The following is a 12,536-nucleotide window of genomic DNA, read 5'->3' on the forward strand; positions in this document are numbered from 1 at the left end:
AGTGAGTGACTGAGGCACAGCATGTGAGATACAGCACGCTTCTCACATACAGGTGTTATTAAAATGTTCCCCGTAGCGCTCATCCTGTAAGTGCCGAACTTGAAGCGTGCAGCTGCATTGAGTTTTGAGTCATTATTAAAGTTGAGCGTGTTTGACTCAGGAGCATGATGTGGGGTTTTACAGGACTGAAGCTTTGTGTTTAGGTAGCTGTTCTTTTTAAAAAATATCTCGGGAGTTCAGTGTGCACCATTAAAATGGCACATCTGCACCTAAAATTGTCATTTTTCACAAGCCCTTACTCAAGTTAAATGGAATAGATAATTTCATTTACTGACTACACATACTGCTTTTAAAACTTGTCTTCCTTTTCAATTGTCCTCTTGATTAATATTTTTCACTTATGAAAATACAGATTAATTTAAGCACATTTTTAATGTATGAATGGTGAATAGCTCTGCATATTCACCATGTTGCTTTTTTAATTTTTATGTTACTTGCGATTGTAACAAGGTTCCAACGATTGCCCAGAATGAGTATTCTGGAGAAAATCTTATCAGAAGAAAGGAGTTGGTTGGCCTGATTTCATCTTGGAAAGGTTCAGGAAGGGTTTGACATGATGGGTGGCGGTGAAAACGATTAACTGCTCAGCCAAGCTGCTCGGGGTGATTTCACTCAGCCACACAGCAGCGCAGGCGGGAGAGATGAAAAGCTTCCCACGCCGTTGCTCTCCTTATCTCGCCTGTTTCCTGACTGAGGGGAAGCCCACGGGAGAGAGGTTTATTCCTCGGTGTCTGTGCAATCCCTGAGGATGCCTGCAGGGCTCTAATTAGCGCTGACAGTTTCAGTGACACGGACACTTCTCCCGTGAAGCGTCAGCAGCTCCTGTGCCTGGGTCCTGAGGAACAGCTCTCAGATCCTCCTCTCGTTCTCTCTGGGGTTTTGTCGTGCCTGTCGCTGTCACTTGTTGGTGTCAGCCACTTGCGCTGGCTTTGCGCTGTGTTCCAGCCTGAGCTTTGGCTGCTGACCAAGGTCTTGATAGACCAATTACCAAAACACGGCACTTCGTGTGTCCTACCCTGGCTATTCAGCTTTGAGCAAGGCTACCTGCCGAGGGGAATGTCATTGCTCCGAGGCAGGGACAGAAGCCATCGGCTCACCCGGCTGTGCTGCTGGGAGATTCACCCACTCTGGCACGCAGCTCAAGCTCCAGCCCTTTGCTGGTGTCACAGTTCCCTCTGTCAGGATCAAGGATCAAGAGGATGTTGTTAGAGAAGTGGTAGCTAACCTTGCCCCCGGTTACTGCTGGTCTCACCTTTGTGATCATTTTCCCTTACCTAGTCTGAATACAGAAGTCTGATATTGCCTGGAACAAAGCTTGTCATTCTGTCATGCCCGAGATTTCACTTCCAAGGCAATCCTTGCTAGTGCAGTCTAAAAAAACCTGAAACAAGTTTTAACTCAATTTCAGGGATTTTTTTTTTACTATCATGTAGTTTCACTAAGTAGTTTGGAGCATTTTCCACTAGCCTAATGTATTACTGCTGGTAGTATGTAGTAGTAAGAGAATAAATCTCTAAGAAATATGTAGGACTAAGTTTTGACTCTGAGATTAGGTAGACAGCAATTAATTGTGGACAGTCCAAATGCCATACTTTAGACAGTGGTGATTTTAAGTCTCTTGGTTTAAATGAGACTAAATTCAAAATACATCTTGCTAATACTATTGTTTTCATCAGTTAAAGGTTAATATTGACTTGATACTTTCAAAACTCTTTTAAGTTGCAGAGTGCTTTCATACTCCTTTTACAGGAGTTAAAATACATTTGACATAATACTTTGAAAGAGATTTAGAATGTTCTGTCTCTCTCCTTACTCACAATCCAAACTGCAGTAACCTGAGAAAACCAAAAGGAAGGGGTAGGAGAAAGTTGCCTAGCATAACTGTGTATTTTACTTAGTCTGAAATAGATGCAGAACATTTCAAAAGCTCCAGAAGAAAACATAGTATTTACAGAAGTGAACTTTCAGTTTGAATTAAAGTGTGGAGATGGTTACACTGAATTTTGTTGTGAATAGAAGTGCAAGTTCAGATGCTTTCTCCAGTTTATTTTCTTTGCTTCTAACATTTGTGGTCACTTATTTTACATTACACATAACCATAAACATTTCAGTAGCTGTGGGTTTCTAGTATTAAAGCTTATTATATCAGATATGTATTTATTTTCAAATGGTATAAAGTTGTATTAATTTCTTCAGTTTTTTTCACTTTCCACTAATTCTTGCTGCCTGGTAACTGAGAACTGAAAATGAACCAATAAATAATTGTCATGACTCTCTTTTCAACTCAGGCAGTGATGTCAAGGATAAGACAAGGTGTTTAAATACTTCAGCATATAAAGTCTACCCTCTTTTTCTTTATCTTTTCAATGTAGTTTATTGTGGCTCATTTGTAAGGTGCACTTCATTACCTACAGCAGTAAAAAGGGCTTAAATGCATTGTACCACAAGTGGTCCTAATGCATCTCTGGGCACAATAACTGATTTTTTTTTTTTTTCTTTTTTTTTTTTTTTTTTTTTTTTTGACGGGACATTCTCAAAATAGTAGCAAGAAGATGGATATATTGTAATAAAGCAATATTAAGCAGTTTCTTCCTAGTTTGTGCCTGCCTCTTTTTAAGAGTGGACCTTGAGTGGTCTGTGAACCACTCTTTAGTTCGTAAATGGGACTAATTTAGCAGATGTGGCAGATGTCCTTTGCCTGAATTAACTTTCCTTCAAGTGGCATGTAACAGGCTGTATATTTGTTGGGTTTTTTTCCTCTTCAACTAAAATAGAATTTTTAAATATTTTCCTGCTTACTTCCTCTCAAATCTGTCCTGGATAATCAGTGTGTGCAGGGCTGGTGTTCCAGATGCAACCAGACCTTTAGCATCTCGATATCCAGATATCTTCCCCATGTTCATGACAAGGAAGGGTTTTCTCTCTTTGAGCTGCATTTTTTGAAGGTGTGAGTTGAGTGAGCTCACTCCACTTGGCCTGGCAAGTACCTACCAGTGTAACACACTCACTCCTCACTGCCTGGAGTGTTTCTTAGTAGACCACAGGCTTTGTGCTGGTCTGTGTTTTCCTGTGTCAGGGTAGATTTGAGGGGCTTTTGAAGTATGAAGAATTTTTCAGCATTCAGGGTAGAGGTTTTTTGGCAAAGCTGCAGTTGAGCTTTAAGATTTTTGGTAGGGATATGCACAAATCACTACTATAATTATTATCATTACCAGTGCTGTGGTTGCCTTGTGACTGGTTATCAATGTCATAGTTTCATTTTAATGTAGATGCCAAAAACAAACCTTTTTTTTTTTTATCCTTTGGAACAACAATTTGGTCTACTTTACTGCTACAGTAAAATTAACTTCAATCTGTAGAAGAAATAGTATGTTACTAGTTCTGTTTATTCATTGTGTATCCTTCTGGTTTTTTTGATACTTTGTAGATGTAGTTTTAACATACTTCTTGTTTTCTGGAGGCAATAATTAGTCATTAGAAAGTAGCAACAGAAGAATCTGGACTGTGGTGCTCAGTGCTTTGTTAATGGCAAGGGTTCTGTGCCTGTGGAGGAGTTTCAGGGTCTGGACAAGAGAGGACATAGAGCCTTGGTTGGTATTTCAGCCTCAGGTGAGCTCTTCCCCAGCCTGGACTGGAACACTGCCAGGCTGGCATCATCCACAACCTCCCTGAGACATCTGTTCCAGTCTCTCACCACTCTCACAGTAAAAGATTTCTTCCCAACACCCTAACCTAAATTTCCTCTCTTTTAGTTTGTACCCATTACTCCTTGTCTTGTCCCTGCAATTCCTGACAAAGGGTGTCCCTCTGGCTTCCCTGCAGGCTCCTTCAGGTACTGGCAGGTGCTGTGAGGTTCTGCCTGGACACTGGACAGGAAGATCCATCTTGAGACTGAAAACTCTTGAAATTGATCTATGGCCTGGCAATCTTTACATTTTTCATAATTAGCAAACATTTTATCCAAAAGAAACCAAACCACAAACTTTTCAACCCCAAACCAAAGGGAAATGCCAGGAAAACCTTATGCATTAGTTTGTATCATGAAATGCTAAAGAGAATGCCAGAATTTCAGGGCTTAACATGTTTTTTGGCACATGGTCCTTGAGGAGGAGTTTCCTTTGGTGACCCCACTGATCACTCAGCCCTGGGCTGTATTCTTCAGTTGATCTTGCCTGATGGTTATGCTCACGGGTTTTTGGGGCATTTCAGGATTTTATGCCATTCAATTCATTGGGACACAATTTATTCTTTGCAAAAGCATAATGCTATTTGAAGTTTTTACCCAGTGAGCAGAAGGTACAATTTCTTAGACTGTCATACACATTAATATTTCAACATGGGGTAGCATTTAATTTGAGAAGGAGCCATTATTATTCCATTAGTGCTTGGGGGAAGTGCATTAAAGATCCCTCCGCTCTAATCCTGCTGTCTCGAGCTCCCTTGACCTTACTTGATCCAGGGGCATTAGCTTTGTAATCTCCTGTCGTTCATTTTTTTTATCAGGAGATTCATTGAGGGTGGTGGTTGACAGGCATTCCAACAGTTAACAGCATCACTTGTATTGTAGATATATTTATTCTGTTTATATCAACAGAGAGAGTGGAGATACCAATTTTAGTAATATTTTCACCTTGAAGGATTTCGTGCTTGGAAGTCAAGGATCATCTGTTTTAATTTTATCTGAGGCCTTAGTCCCTTACTAGCTGTATTGATTCTGGGGGGATCATGCCTAAGAATTAAGTAGCTTCTGGGTGATGTTTTGCCTTTTACATTTCTTATTACTTCTTTCATGAATTACAGCTGTCAACAGTTACACTTCAAGCTGAGCTTAAGTTGAAATCATCATCCTTTTATCAGCAGATGGGTTTCATTAAACTGCAGTGGGTTTCATGCAATTAAGTAAAAAAAAAAAAAAAGAAAAAAAGAGTTTTCTGTGTGCATTCAGGACATCTATGGGTGTTTACAGCCTTGGAACATTACTGATTTGTGGTAGAAAGGAATGTCTGTGGAAGCTGTGGAGCACCATCTTGATGTTTGATCAGTCTGAATATTTTGAAATTTTCTGCTTTTTATTCCAAGTAGATTAAAAATATCTTTCTGAGACTGCTATGACTTGAACACCAAAGCTTTTTAGATCTTCTGGCTGTTTATCATCTCAAACATTCAGTTTCTGCAAAAGAAATGAACTATTTTTTATCTCAAGATCTAACTAAATTTCAGCACAAATTTGACAATTTGATAGAACTAATAAATTATAGAACATACAGGCCAGGTTGGATGGGGCCTGAAGCAGCCTGGTCTAGTGGGAGATGTCCCTGCCCATGGTAGGAGGTTGGAATGAGATGAGCTCCAAGGTCCTTTCCAACCCAAATTATTCTGTGATTCCATAATGATCCATGGAAGTACAGCAGGCTCTCTTGGTGAGGCTACTGATTTTGGTGGCATTTTTACCTTTGTTTTCCTTTTTTTTTTTTTTTTTTCCCCCTCCTTGCATATGAAAGACTGTAGAGAAACAAGGTGGATTTACCCCAAGAAATTCTGAGGGACATTTCAACAGAACCTCCCATCTTACAGTGGCACAGTAGCTGCTCCTGCTTTAGCCAAGTTCTCTACTTAGGATAATGCTTTTTGGCAATCAGTAGTAATTCATTAAGACACGTTTTGTTATTTAAGGATGTCTGTTGTGATTATTAATTTGCAGTCATTATTTCACATCTGGGCATGCTTAGTTTCCCTGACTGCCACCCTCAGAAGATTGGTGCCACACCGAGAAGTCCCTGATAACGTGGTCATCACCTTAATGTCTTTTAATTGGTTATTTATGCTAATATCCTTTCTGCCATGACCACTGAGCTCCTCTGATGCTTTTTTACTTTTGTTTTCTGGTTTGCTTTAACTTCTGTTTTAAAAGCTGTATGATGGTAAGGAGCAGAGACATGCCAGGCTGTCATTATTCTGTCTGCAAAAAAGATGAGGCATATTAGGAGAGAACGTGGGCTGTCCCCAGCTTGAGCCCATCAAAGTTATCTCTTTAGAAGGTTTATGTTTTATGAATGAGAAAACTACTGTACTTAAAAGTAGCCCATCATATACCTCAGGAATTTTCAGAAATGACAGTAGAGAAATGTTTGTGCATAATTGTCCTATTTTTTGAAGGATATACAGTAGGACTGGGTACAATAACCAGTAGCTTTTATCTCATGTTATGGTTTGAAAATGGGAAAAGAGATTTCTCCTGATTGCAGCTAGAGGCTTAGAGCTTTAAGATTTTTTTCTGAAAATGTATCTTCCCAAACCCTATGTCAGTAGGTATTTTACATGAAGACATATTATAGAGTGAGGTTTTAAAATAGCACAGTATGATATTTGGAGTGAGTCTTCAAAACCTCAATATCCTCTCAACTAACTCCAAACATTTAACTTGGAGTAACCCAAACAAAAACATCTTGAGTTAAAAAAGAAAAAAATTGTCTATTTAAGGTAAGAAGTGGGAACAACCTAAAAAAGAGCCATAAAGAAAAATACCAGCTTGAATACTTAATATGCTGATGGATGTAGGGCAGTATGTAATAGCAATAGTAACCTTAAGGCTTGCAAGACTTTTAACACTCTCATAATCTCCTTTTAAAAATAAATTGTAATGACCTGAAAATGCCAGGAGCAACCTAGCTTCTCACCCATTATTGTTTAATCATGATAATATAATACCTCTTCCCTCAGTACATTCAAGGAATGTATAATGTTTGTCTACAATTGCAGAGACATGTTCAGTCAACTACGTATTGTCTATTGTCAGATTTTTTTAATCAGAATGTCTGCCATTGTCAGTTTTATCAATTACACTGATGCAGAGAAGCCTACATTTTTAATGAATACAAGGATTTTATTTTCAAGTCTCATCTTATAGAATTATCCATTGGATTTTTGAGAGAAAAGACAGTCATGTAATCCTAATGCAATCAGAAGTCTGAGAATATGTTGGATTTCACAGATTGACAGCATCTTTTAAACTTTGACGTGGTGAAAAGAGATGGGTTTAGAGGCAGCTCTGATCCCCAGTATTTGAGACTGCAGCCAGAGTGTTTCAGCAGGCAGGATTTTCAAGGCTTGCTTTAACCAGAAGAGCCTTCAAAAGTTGCTGTTAACTGAATGATTAAGTATTAAATCCTTTGCCTTCTTCCTGCCACTTTTGTTGTAACTTTATTGATAGGTGAGGGAATGTTTTTTTCTAGTTGCTGTAAGAAATGACAGGATTTATCAGTTTGCAATATCTCTCTGCAATCCAATGAACTTTTATAACCAGCTGCAATAGCAGGTTGGAGGAACTGGTCTGTGTTACTTTATGTTAAAATCCCTTCCCAGAAAATGAATGGCGAACATCACAGAAGAGATTTTTTTCAGATAAACCTGAATTCAGTAAAGCTCTAAAGAACCTAAAGCAGAAGAGAACCATTATCCCATCAAGATCCCTGATTGCTTTTTGTAATTTTGGGTATGTTCTTCAATTTTGACAAATCTTGCACTTGAACTGTCCCAGGAAGTTCATGATTTTGAGAGGGCTTTCCCTTCCTAAGTTCCTCTATAGCTCTTAAATTTGATGTGAGACGTGTAACCCAGTCTTCCTAGTATATGAGTATTAAGGCTTTTTCCTGTTTTGTTTGTTTAGTTGTTGCTATTGCGGTTTAAATGTTTTTGAGACTTCAGCTATTTTTTGACTGACTCATTACCATTTATTTCCATTTTTACTATGATTAAACTTCTTAGCAAGTTACTTAATTTTTTGTTTGTGTTTTTTTTCTTTTTCCAAGGGATGAAAATGAAGAGTGATGACACATCCTATATTTCCTGTGAGCAGAAACATGGCCAGCTAGTGTATTACCTTACCTAATGTGGCTGGATTTCAGAGCAAGGCAGGATAATAAATCCTGCTGTTTATCAGTTTTCAGCCACTGATAGGCATGAAAAATAAGAAATTATAGATAGATACCTATGATGAGGCTTCAGCAGTGGATTATGAAGATCGATTTTGGTGATAGGGAATGAATTTCCGTGCTGCAGCTTTTGTCAGTAATATTAAGCTAAAAGGGAGTAATTCCAACTGGAGGGAATATCAGAGAGAAAAAAAAGCAGACTTCAGGATGAGCTGCCCTAAGAAGGATTTTTGATGATACACGAGTTGACTCTAATAGGGAATTAAGCAGCTAAAGTAGGAAAAACCTCTGGACTAGAGTTTAAAATTTTAGTTTTAGTTTTCTGTATAAATTGAAACGGGAGCTGTAGAGGGGGCTCAGATTTGATACTGCAAAGGGCAAATAAGTGGTGTTTGCAAATACGTGGGAAAAGCAATCTGCTTACAGAACCTGTTTTCATTAGTTTCCACACTGAAGAAAAATAAGAGGAAAAATACTTTCTGATTAAATAAAAAGATGATTTTACCCTTTAGAATTATTTTTTCTATGACTTTTAAAAGTACTCTTTCAGCTACTGAAATGTTTATGGTTATGTGTAATGTAAAATGAGTGACCACAAATGTTAAAAGCATATTTGACATAGGATGTTCCAGTGTTATGTTACAATGATGTTCATGATCAGCAAGGGCCATTTTGTGTTTTAGCTCCTCTTTCCCAGTATCTGTGAGAAAACAATTTAAATTTTTCTGTTGTCTGAAGGTGGGGAAGAAAATCTATCAAATGCAAAATCCATGTGTGTGCCAACAATCTAATTAGTAGAACCATTCTGTGAGTAGGATTTCTTTTGAATGGATGACATTGTATAAGATATCTTTGGTGTGCCTGGCTTGAAAGTCAGACACCTAGCATTTAATTAATATTGAAACAGTTGTAATTGGTGTTGTGTTACACAGTTTGAAAATTCTTTTTGGGAAGATGAAGCCTGGGTCAGATTCCTGACTTAAGGTCTCAGTAGTGGTTGACTTGCACTGCTGGATGTAGTGGCAGGTATCTCCACTGGTTGTCAGGGCCTGGCATTAGGAACAGATAATTTCAGTAGAACCTCTCTGTGTGTTTGTAGGACTTAACCCAAATCCACAGAGGATTATCAGTTTTAAGCTGTTTCTGCTAAGATTTGAGTGGAATTGTGACATATAATTTTCTTCCATAATGTAGCAATAGTACTGCACATACACTACTAATAAACTACTATTAATCATAACATCTGGGTGCAGTTTCATGATCATGTACTGTTACTATTAATATACTGATGTACATACATAATTAATGTATGTGTAAGGTACATATGGGGGATGCTTTGATGGACAGAGGCATTGAGACACCTGAACCATAGAGGTGTATATTTCTAAAATTTCTATTCATCCACTGTCTGAAGCACAAAAAAATTTCATATGTAAGGGAGAAAATTAATTTTATGTACCCTATTCAAAAGGAGTTGAAAATCTGGTTTAAGGTCTGTTCTGCAGGCAAGCAGCTGTGTCAGTTACAAAACACAAGAGACTGCCTTTTTTGTGTCATGGTAATTACAGTAAAGCAAAAACTTGGAAATGCTTGCTGTGCTAATTAGAATGTGGAGTTACGCTTAAAAAAACTCATGTTCAGGAACATGTACTTTGAAATCTGTAATGCATTGTCCTGCTAGACATCCACATATTACACAGACATTATTGTTGCTGTCAGTCTCTTCATCACATTTGTTGTCCTCTGGCAAGTCCTTGTCCAGTCATGCTTCACTGGATACCCTGATGCTGTTTCCACAAGTTGTCAGGTCACATTTGTAGGTCCCTGCAGAGAAGCCCAGTCCTGTTCATTGTTTTTGCTGTAGTTTTTCCTTTGATGTATGGTATGCAGTCAAGGGAAAACTTACTTGCAGTCATTTTCCCCTAGACTGCCTTTATCTGGGAGATGAGGATGATTTATTCAGCATTTTTTCTTATGAATCAGATTGTCTGGGCTTGATGGAAGAAGATAATATACCAGTAAGAACTGTGGAGTCATATGCAGTGGAAATGGATGCTGGTCAAGAGAAACACTGAAATCCTCTCTCTTTCATTACCTGCACTGCAGTTCCTGCTGACTGTCCTGACACAATTCTTAGGATTATTCCCATGTTTCAGAAGTAACCAACATATTGCTGAAAGCTTTGGTCTTGCCAAGATGTCAGAATGACAATAAGATCTCTTAAATGTTAAAATACAACTACCTGGCAGAATGTCCTTTGAGTTTTTGAGCAATAAAGTTTGCTAGAGCATGTGAGGATTAAGTTGGTCCTTATGCACTTTTACATGGTTTTCTGAAAACTGCTTCTCAGTTACAAGTATGTTCCAAGTATCAGCATATTAATTTTCAGTGAATTGGCATTGGTTAAGTGATGAAAGTGGGATTTGTAACCAGATTTATTATTACTTTTTCAATAAAAATGAATTATTCTTAAATTGGGATTACTTTTTGACTTTACTTTTTGGCAGAGGAATACATAATAAATGCATACTGGGAACTCTAGCAGGACTTGAACCAGAGTGAGTTCAGGTGTTGATTAGGAGAGTGATTTCCAGAGAGACCAATATCAGTAACCTTCCACTCCTAGCAGGGTTACCAAGGTAGCATTCAAATCCTCAATAGGTCTTGCTATTATAGGGGCAGATTTTCAAAGGTTCTTAACCCAGCTTCTAATTTAGTGCTGCTACTTTAAGCCCACAGTATGCCCAGGCAAACTAGGCTAATAGTGGGTATTTACAAACTTGGGACAGCTTCCACCAGAGCTGTTCTTGTGAGAAGAGACAGGCAGCTTTGCATTACCTTCTCCCTTTTGCAACTACTCTGTTTGGACACCTTTAGGTTAAAATCTTGGGAGTGTTCATGCAGTTGCTGGTTGCATTTGGCACTTCTCATTCAGAACTCACCCTGATGCGTGCTGCTGTGGTGTATTTTAACCTTGGGTCAAGGTCCAGCATCTTCCCTCCTCTGCATTTTCTTCAGGTGTCTTGGACTGGCTGAGCTGGGACTTTTGACATGAGAACACCTCTATTTATAACACATCTGATACTCTTTAGTATAGTAGTGAGAAATAATACACATGCTGCTGCTTTTGACATATTTGGGGTTTTTTAAAAGGTTTTTTTCAGCTTCTTGTGGCTTTTTTCTTGTGCTACACAGAGGAGAAAGCAGATCAGCTTCTTTCAGTCTGTCTGAATGCTGAAGGGAATTATACCTGGGCAAGTACAAGGGAAGTCAAGAGCAGAGTGGGGACTGTGCTCTCACCTCAGTGTCAGCTGTGTTTTGTGGTGAGGCAGTTTGAGGTTCTTTGGAAACTTTGGCTTCACAGGCACTGTTTTAAAGAACAGCTGTCTAGAGAAGCTGAATGGAGCATCCTTACCCTTCTGTCTGCAGGGGTGCAGTAATAAATAACACACAGAGGTCTCATAGTCAGGAAAATCTGTAAGATTTGAATGTACATTCAAATTTGCTATGAAAATGTCAGAACACATGTTGCATGTATCCATGTTTAATGGGCAAACCCAATACAGGCTCTTTTTCAGGAAACTGATCGCTTCTGTAATTTACTGTTTGATAAATTAAATAGGGTTTATTGATTTATTATCTGAATTAAATTAGGGTTTGTTGTAGGCACTGCTTTTTCATATGTGCTACTGTAAACTGATATTATATTCCCTGGAACGATAGATTCTGAGTACAGGATATAGATACAAAGAAATTAATTTGGATTTAACAAGTTGCTGTCAATACACTTTTTGTTACTCTTTAGAGAAACAACAAAAAAAAAGGCCATGTACTCAGAGGTTTAAAATACAGATGAATTAATACAATTTTACAAGGTGAACTCAAGAGGGCCTCAGTGATTAGCCTGGGTGACTGCTGATTTCTTCTGTTAAGAGAATTTTCTGGGTAAAAATAGAATGTACTCAAAGGTCATGATGGATTAAGTCTCAGGAATCTAAACTAAGAAACTTATATCTGACTTTGTCAGTCCCAACACCAAGGAGTTTTCTTTCCAACAGTCCATGAACTGGCTGTTCACAGGTTGCAGATTCTGCTGTGCTGAGCTAAACTTGCTGTGTGCCAGCAGACAGGAATTTCTGAGTGTGGAAAGCTGAAGCTGCAAGAGGTGGTGCTTGTGTGGGAGTGAAGGGATAACCTGTGTAAATGCACACCTCACCCAAAGGAACAGATTTTAGATGGAATATGGATGTTTCTTGCAGAGGGATGTCACACTGCAGTAGAGAGGGGAATGAGTGCAGCAGTTCAGCCTAAGTGAACTTCCTGGGAGAATAGGCTTCCTTAGCAACATAGCACTGTCTGCAAGATTGGATACTTTGGCAGCACTTTCTACTTCAATATAGACTTAAATACTAAGGTCTCTGTATTTTTCATTATATTTACATTAAAACTGGTAGTTTTAGATTGATTTTTTTGCACGTTGTTTCAATTCCTGCAGAGCTGTTTTGAAAATAAATGCCTGTCTGTATGTTTTTATGTATGTATAAA

At 38.4% G+C, this 12,536-nt stretch overlaps 1 protein-coding gene across 2 annotated transcripts in view; it reads left to right on the plus strand.

Annotated features, from left to right (window-relative positions):
- LOC134557564 (neural-cadherin-like) overlaps nt 1-12,536 on the plus strand; it is a 59,986-nt gene that overhangs the window by 1,467 nt on the left and 45,983 nt on the right. The window lies entirely within an intron of this gene.

The sequence above is a fragment of the Prinia subflava genome, chromosome 13 (genome assembly GCF_021018805.1).
Source record: "Prinia subflava isolate CZ2003 ecotype Zambia chromosome 13, Cam_Psub_1.2, whole genome shotgun sequence".
NCBI lineage: Eukaryota > Metazoa > Chordata > Aves > Passeriformes > Cisticolidae > Prinia > Prinia subflava.